This window comes from Silurus aristotelis (genome assembly GCF_946808225.1).
Source record: "Silurus aristotelis genome assembly, chromosome: 13".
Lineage (NCBI taxonomy): Eukaryota > Metazoa > Chordata > Actinopteri > Siluriformes > Siluridae > Silurus > Silurus aristotelis.
Window position 1 is genome coordinate 18,234,614 of NC_139586.1, and position 8,250 is coordinate 18,242,863.

The following is an 8,250-nucleotide window of genomic DNA, read 5'->3' on the forward strand; positions in this document are numbered from 1 at the left end:
ACACACACACACACACACACACACACACACACACACACACACACACATATATATATATATACACACACACACACACACACACACACACACACACACACACACACACACACACACACACACACACACACACACAGTATTTATTGCTCTTAGATTGTTAGAAAAGCATTTCAAGAAAAGAAAAATCTAAAAAAATTATTCTTTAAAAGTTTTCCAATAACACAACAAAAAAATGCATGTAATGAAAAATTTTTTCGTAAAACGTATTAAACCAACTGAACAGGAAAACACCAACTAAAACAAACAATAAATAAAAAGAAAACAAAACAAGCAAAATAACAACAAACCAAACAAAAATATAAAACACACAAAGCACACTGTCCCAACAGTTCATAGTTCATATTATGAACTAACTATATACTATTTTATGTCAGATTTTTGAATGTATGTATGTGTACAATTTCTTGGCTATTTATTGTTGTTACAGGTATTTTTTTATTTATCATTATTATTATTATTACTGCACTTATCACACAGAAAATACGCTTTTATTAAAATTGTTATTAGACTTGAGATTATTGAGAGGTCTACTTGTTTTTGAGTTGTTGAGGTTTGGATTTATCCCAATTCAAGTGAAAGTCAAAAAAGCTAAAAACATAACTATAATAAATAAATATTACCTATAAAATTTTTTTTAGTATTAATCTACTGTGATTTTCCACCACAATAAATAAAAAAAACAGACTCCCTGGCTATGCTTCATAGATCATGCATGTAAACCAGCCTATTACATTAACCATAAGTAGCAATAAATAATTAAATGAAAATATATTAAAATTTTTCCTGACTTATTATAACCTAATAAACTTTCAACTGGTGCAGTATTGTTATGCAAAAATCTTAGACAAACACATAATATGTGACAATCAAGTTCTCTAGTTCATCTTCTATTTCTAATTCTGTTACTTAGATCACTTTGAATACTATAAAAAAAAAAAAAAAAGATGAGATGTAGCTTAAATATGGACCTCCATAATTAAATTGAGTTTTTCACTTTAATGTTTAATGTTGTTTAAAGTGTCCACCGTGGTCCTTTCAACTGTAAGTTTGCTCATGTTGCAGTGTGAACAGTAGACTGATATATAAGCATGTGATCTAAGGCACAGTCTAATGATCCAATGATAAATAGGTGGGCAGAGAACACAAGTACAATGTAGGAGTTATACACGTGGCTGCCGTGTCACAAACCGTGCTCTCTGGGAGAAGCAGAGATCTGCGACGTAAAACGCCAGGTTGAGAAAGCAGAACACGGTCACAACAAGCTGGCTGTCCCATGCGCACTTTCCCCCAGGACAGCCCTGAGGTCTGAGCGGTGTGCCATACTTCCTGTCGAAGCATAACACGGGCCAGGTCACAGCGGCGCTCATGTACAGCAGCACTGCTGCAAACGTGTAGAGCACTACAAAACGGTCGAGCGGCAGATTCAGGAAGGTGGTGCGTCCAAGCACATTCATTGCCACCACCAACACTGTCACAGCAAAACACAGCACAAACACTGCAACACAGTACACGGTTGCTGCGTGACGCCAGAACTCACTCCCGTTAGCAAGAGTGATAAAAATCGCACAGCCGATGTAAGCCTGCAACACCTTCAGAAGGCCAGATGGAGTGGACATATAGCCGGCCGCTCTTGTTGATTTGGCCCGGGACAAGGACACTTCAGCGATGTACGCCACGAACGCTGCCCAGGAACATACGGTTACAGCTATCCGGAAATTTCTGACCTCGCAGTTATTATATGGACACTCATTGCGCACAAAGTAAACTGGGTACACAATGGAAGCTGTGAGATAAAGCAGAGCAGACAGTGCTGCCAGGGTCACAGTCAGATTCTCCCAAGACACAGGAAGACATGAGTGGAGACGTGTGACGTCCAGAGCAAAGATGGCTACCGAGAGACCGAAGCAAATGCTCCACGCTGCCATGCAGAAGATCCCATAGACGGCACTGTATCCTGCACCGTGAACCACTAAAGAGATCACGGTACACCCAAGAGCAAGCTCGGCCAAACGGACAGCACCCAGAGGGGACAGTACTGCTGTCTTGTTTAAATAATGGCCACCCTGGGGATTCATACTGGAGTTATTCTGCCACCTGGATTCTGGGTATTTCAAACTTGTGTTGTGTCTTTGATTATAGTAGACTGTTATATATAAGGTATGTCAGGTTGTCCAGGTGATGGTGGGCACTTCCAGTGATGGTGACCTCTGGCTTTCTGTTGTCCGTTGCTGTCAGTGGGAGTTTCTGTAAAACTTGCACCCTTTAGATGCTCGGGGTGCTAGCTCTTCCTCGTGGGCATGTAAAGTATTTCCGTCTCTATTTTGGAGTACGTGACTCACAAACTGTCACAAACAAAACCCTTCAAACGCCTGAACGGTGTGCCTTTAATCGTAGCTGATTCAAACCTCAGAGTTCACGACATTACAATCTACTACTTTGACTGTCTCAGTTCAAATCATTAGGAAGCATATGGAATATTTACCACACAAATTCCTTCTGAAAAGTCCAAGGTCTGTAGGGAGTGGGTTCCTGTGATCTCTGCTCTTCTGTGATCTCCAGCAAATCACCATAAAGAAATTAATGATCCCATGTAAATTTACAAATCTGGATATGTATCTTTGTCCGAAAACAGTACAAAAGAAACGGAACGAGTCATGCTAGGTCTTCTATCTCAGTACCCGAGTGGCCATGTGCTGGACAGCACCGAAACTGAAGATACGTAGAAGGCAGGAGAAAGTTATTTAAGCTGGGGTGCGGCAGGGTGTGGATGCCTGAGGGTCGGTATGTGTGTCTGGACAGCAGGATGAGGGCAACAGGCACCTGACCCCGACATTGTTGGCGGGGGGGATGACCAGAGTTCACCTATAAATAGCAGTGGTAGTCTCCACTAATGATCAGGGAAGGATGTAAAGATATGGGAAGTTATGCAGTTGTACTCTAATTCTTTGACGCAACTGTCTGAGTAGACTAGAGTCCAGACAGGTGGCTGTTGATAAGACAAAAATAGTGTACAGTAAGATATTCCATCTTTTTGGATATAATTCTGCATTATTTTTTTTCTGTGAACATTTCTGAATGGATAAACAATTTCATAATGTATGCGATTTTCTTCATACACATCCATAAGGAAATCTTTTTTTATCGATATATATATATATATATATATATATATATATATATATATATATATATATATATATATATATATATATATATATATTAATCGGCTTTATTCGAGGTAAAGCAACAGAGTGGCGATGGCGATGATACCATCAGCACAAATACAGATTTAAGCTCAAACTACTGCTGCATTGCTTTCTTTTAGTAGAGATTAGGCAAAGGCTAAATCCCACTAGCAGTATGTAATTAGAAGGCATTTTTTTATGTAGGATTTCTCAAAGAGAAAATAGACCAACATGCTAATAAAAGTAGTTTCTACTAAAAAAAGAAAATCAATGCTGAGTTTCATAGATTAATTATAAATACTAATATCCAAGTCAGTGAAGGTTAATTCGTTACTCTGAGTGCAGATGCTGAAAAGTTCATCTCAAGGATTTATTTTTACTTAATATACATTTTGGAGTCTGCTGCCATCTCGTGGACAAACTCATTCTTTGCCATAGACGCAACAGATCACGACGTCTAACACCTGTAGCATACAAAGTGGCCAAATATTTAAATATAAAAATTCAGTGTTCAGACAATTCTCATAAACTTACTTTTTCAGATATGATCATGTTTTTTTTTCCATGACACAGTAAATAATCACCAAAAAAGAAATGAAAGAATTAAAAAGAATACTCACTCTCAGTGTTGCATAATCAGTCATCTGTTCACGTCTTGAAGTAGGTTTGAGTTTTGTGGTGGTGGTCAGACAGCATATTTGGCTCACATAAAGAATCAGAAATCTCTCTGGCATATCCAGGTTTCAAAGGAATCCATTTTATAATTACCCAAAACTTTGATTCATTGAGTTTAAATATTCAACAAGAATTGTGCCAGGAATCTGGTAAAAAAAAAAAATGTCTAGTTTTCGAAATATTAACCAACTTGGTTAACATGGTTTCTGTAGCAGATTCTAGGATCATGCATTTTAATCTAAATTATGTAGCTGCTTGGGCCATCCACCTATCAGTCCATCCACATTTGGACTCCATAGATTTTTGATTTTATATACCTCTCCCTGGCTTATTTATCGAGCCAAAATAAATTCTTAAAAAAAAAAACTGCAGATCAAGAAGAATGTTTAAGGATAAATAGACAGAGTTTGTTTTACTGGGTTCACATTTAACACACAAGTAAACATTCACAAGTAAATGTAGTATCATGAAGTGCAATTGGGGAAAAAACCCACTTCAGATTGTCTTGTCACAATTCAGGTATGGTTTATGTAGGTGAATTCCCCTGTGCTTTATGATAATACCAGTTCTCATAAGACAGGCCATTTCTGTTAGGAGAGCACCTCTATTTTACTCATCCTGATGTGAACCACAAGCCCTGCATAAGAAACTTCATGTAGTTTTACAGTCTGTTACTTATTTAGGCCACCTTCTCTCTTCTCTTGCTCTAGCTGAACGCCTGGCTGCCATCCAAAAGGCCTCTGTTCCTATCAGACAGCTACAAATGAGAGCATACCTATGCATGACAGGATTTTATGAGCAGTGGATTTCCTCCTTCCTTGTCCTCCTTGCACCTCTAGAGCGTTACACTCACTCAACAATCCTACTCCCGCCTCAGAAAATCCTTGCTTCCTTTAGCTATCTAAGGTGCTACTCAAGGTCTCACTTGCAACAATGGAAATTCTAACCTTTACTAGTGAAGTAAATTATACCCAAAAGCAGTTCACTCTCTGCCTGTCTTTCTATATAGGAGTTTACTGAGAATTTCTCGCTGGAAGCCGTGTTCCCCCTGCAGATGTTGAGAGTCTGATTGCTGAACAGAGAACCCAGCTAATTACTTCCTCCAGAATGACTCACTGGGAAAGGATGCTCATGTCTGAAGGCATTTCAATCACTCGCTGAACCCTGCCAACCTTCTTCCCTTTCGATTTAAAAAGATGGTATTCCCTACTGCTGTTCAGATTAACCTTTACCCAAATTCCCCATGTTGATCTTTATGCTTGTCCTTTTCCAAACTGGGGGATCATTATCTACACTGACGATGCATCAAGAGTGCACTGTTACAACCATTAAAAATTTATTAATTTTACAGCCTAAACATAATTTACAAGGTGAAGCATTGTGTTGAGACATTTATTTGTATTACTTTCATTTTTATAGGATATCTTTAGTGTCAGAATTTAGTGTTAATACATTTTTGGGAAGCAGGAAAATTCTCAGAACAAATGACTTTTGTGTTTTGTTAACTCCAAGAAAGAGCAAAGGGAAAAAAGTCCAGCAAATGAGTGACAATTTTAGCTACTATCAAGTTAATGAAATGTAACTAAAATCCTGACAGAAGGTACATATATTAAATGGTTTACATTATATATATATATATATATATATACACAGTACAGACCAAAAGTTTGGACACACCTTCTCATTCAAAGAGTTTTCTTTATTTTCATTGTAAAAATGAAAATTGTAGATTCACAATGAAGGCATCAAAACTATGAATTAACACATGTGGAATTATATACATAACAAAAAAGTGTGAAACAACTGAAAAATGTCATATTCTAGGTTCTTCAAAGTAGCCACCTTTTGCTTTGATTACTGCTTTGCACACTCTTGGCATTCTCTTGATGAGCTTCAAGAGGTAGTCACCTGAAATGGTCTTCCAACTGTCTTGAAGGAGTTCCCCGAGAGATGCTTGGCACTTGTTGGCCCTTTTGCCTTCACTCTGCGGTCCAGCTCACCCCTAAACCATCTCGATTGGGTTCAGGTCCGGTGACTGTGGAGGCCAGGTCATCTGGTGCAGCACCCCATCACTCTCCTTCTTGGTCAAATAGCCCTTGATGCCTTCAGTGTGAATCTACAATTTTCATAGTCATGCAAATAAAGAAAACTCTTTGAATGAGAAGGTGTGGCCAAACTTTTGGTCTGCACTATATATATATATATATATATATATATATATATATATATATATATATATATATATATATATGAATGATTTGGTATAAAATGAATAAAAAACTTCAGAACATGCTGTTATAGGTAAATAATTAACTTGAAGGGAGTGACTCGTGTCTCGATTTCTCGTGTCATTTTTTTATTCCAAACACAGTATTTTGCATACTTTGTTGCATTGCAAAAACTGATGATATCTATCCTTTATATATCCTTCTATCCTTGAAGCTGGGTAGATTCAAGTTTTACAATATAAATAATACTTTGTATAAAGTATAAATTTTACTTTGAAGGAGTGCATTAACACTGGTGTGGCTTCACTTGGCATCAATGTCAATACTCCCTTTTCTTACTCCCATGTGTCATGATGCAGAAAAGTGATGTGATCATAGCAAACAAATAAGACATGCCCTTTATATCTTAATTAAAAGGCGCAAAGTGGACTTGTGGAAGCGTGTTACTCCATGCCAGAATAACGGATACATGAGCTTTGTGTGTCCAAACAAAGCACAATTTTTTAATTAGTAGGACTTGAACTCTCCTTGTCCAGAAAAGTCAGTGAAACTGTAGAACAAATGCTAATGCACGTCCTACACGATTATTATTGATTTGACTTTCTAATAAAGTTTCCGGGATCACATTCACATTCTGTACATTGATATACATTGGGCCACAATCGATTTCATTATTGTAATTTACTGTAAAGATGAGTAGTGCAAATGCTCTAAAGAAGTCTCTATTCCACACCATTAAAATAAAAGTGTTCTTTAAGTACTGAAAAGTGAAATAGGTTTAATATGTATTATTGTATGCACTTTGCTGTTGCTACAGGATTTGCTGATTGGGTAATTACATTAATGTCCATGTGAAGAGATGTTCCTAATAAAATGGTTGATTTAGGAATATATACTGTACAGTGCATTTATTCAAATCCCTTTTCATATTTTGTAGTGTTACAACCTGGAACTGAAAAAGACTTAGTTTGGCTTGTGTCATTATTTTATATAAAAAAATTGCCATTAATATTAAAGTTAAGAAAAAAGTTTCACATAATAGATTCGCGATTGCAAAAATACTCGTCTTCATATTGCAGTGAAATCTCTAAACAACATTTTTGGGAAGTCCTATGGTCAAAACATTGTCAGTTGGTTAATCAGATTTAACCAGTCAGTTCATCACTTTATTTTGCCCCCTTGTAGAAGAACAGTGACAATTGTTTGTCTTTCAGTTCAATAACACTCCTAAAAGATCATTTGATTAGAACTTTTAATGGGCCTCCCTGAGCCTGGTGTTTAATACCCCTAGTTACAATAAAGTATATTGTAGTATTTATTGAGGAAATAGAAGACCAGCAAATTGACCATTCAACTACTAGGCTTTACACGGTATAATAATAATAAATGAACTATGTTCACTTAACAACATATATATGTACTATTACAAATGTCTTTTGTTTCTTGTGTGGTAGTGGTACAATTTATTTATTTATTTTTTTTAAGTAAAAATAATAATTTATCACCTGCTGTGTGACAAGGCAATTTAAAAATGCTTAAAAGGTCACTAGAATCCAGCTCACCATATTTTGTTCTGTGAAATAAAACCTATTATTATATATTTATTTACAAATAAATCACTTTTCTCTGCTAAGGAAGAAAAAGCTAGCTCTCTTCACTAACCATCAGCTAGGTGTCAGTGCTGTTGCACATGTGCAATTGATGCAACTGGAAATGCCTATTGGGATTTAGTCAATACGGGGTGACGATTTCAGCTCTGGTAGCACTAGGGAATGTTTGTATATTTTTCATTTGAAATACAAGGCCTTAAGATTGACACCTGCATATCAGCAGCCTACATTTTCATGGTGGACTGAATTGTGCCTGCTTTACACTTCCTCTTAAAGCAGCGACGATCTTTATTAAGTGACTGCACTTGTTTGAAACGTTTGCTGTTATGACAATCGAAGCACTGTGATGCCGTTGCGTAATTAGGCCCCCACTGAGTGTCACTCAAACTTCCTGCCTGGAGGAAGCATGGTTAAATAACAATCATTATTATATTAAGTCTGTCTGGGTAAAACACGCCGCTAAAAAAAGCAAATGAGTTTTTTTTTTTTTTTTCC

The 8,250-nt window shown here is 36.9% G+C and overlaps 1 pseudogene across 1 annotated transcript; it reads right to left on the minus strand.

Annotated features, from left to right (window-relative positions):
* Positions 1 to 275: 275 nt before the first annotated feature.
* Positions 276 to 3,684, minus strand: LOC310735221 (myeloid-associated differentiation marker-like protein 2 pseudogene; annotated as a pseudogene). The gene is made up of 2 exons (XR_014538192.1): positions 3,623 to 3,684; positions 276 to 3,043 (listed from the first exon to the last, which is right to left on the minus strand). The product of XR_014538192.1 is annotated as a myeloid-associated differentiation marker-like protein 2 pseudogene (transcript).
* Between the last annotated feature and the right edge of the window lie 4,566 nt (positions 3,685 to 8,250).